Source organism: Carlito syrichta, unplaced genomic scaffold (genome assembly GCF_000164805.1).
Source record: "Carlito syrichta isolate Samal-C Ts95f unplaced genomic scaffold, Tarsius_syrichta-2.0.1 Scaffold236645, whole genome shotgun sequence".
NCBI lineage: Eukaryota > Metazoa > Chordata > Mammalia > Primates > Tarsiidae > Carlito > Carlito syrichta.
The window spans coordinates 1-828 of record NW_007180741.1 but is presented as its reverse complement, the minus strand read 5'-3'; positions in this window follow the sequence as shown (position 1 = coordinate 828).

Here is an 828-nt window from a genome sequence, read left to right as displayed (position 1 = left end):
GATAGGGAGGAACTCTCACATTTCAATAATTAGTCTGAATGTGAAGGGACTAAACGCACCACTGAAAAGACATAGAATGACAAAATGGATAAAATATCACCAGGCAACAATATACTGCCTTCAAGAGACCCATCTCACTAGAAAGGACATACACAGACTCAAAGTAAGAGGATGGGAAACAAATTTTCAGGCGAATGGAACACAAAAGAAAGGAGGAGTCGCGATCCTAATTTCAGACAAAATACCATTTAAGCTATCAAAAATTAAAAAAGATACAGAGGGCCACTACATAATGATAAAAGGTTCACTCCATCAACAAGAAATATCTATCCTAAACATATATGCACCCAACATAGGCGCACCAACATTCATAAAGCAACTTCTAGGAAAACTAAAGAAAGACATTGACTCTAACACCATAATAACTGGGGACTTTAATACACCACTCACAACCTTAGACAGATCATCAGGACAAAAAATCAGCAAGGAGATCCGGAACCTCAATGAGACTCTGGACCAAATGGACTTAATTGATACCTATAGAACACTCCATCCAAAGACCACAGAATACACATTCTACTCATCACCACATGGAACATATTCTAAGATCGACCACATAATTGGACACAAATCAAGTATAAGCAAATTTAAAAGGACTGAAATTCTACCATGCACCTTCTCGGACCACAGTGGAATAAAAATAAACATTGACACCAAAAAAGCCCCCCAAAACCCACAAAGACATGGACACTAACAGCATGATGCTAAATAACTCCTGGGTCAATGATGACATCAAAATAGAGATCAAAAGATACCTGGAAACAAATG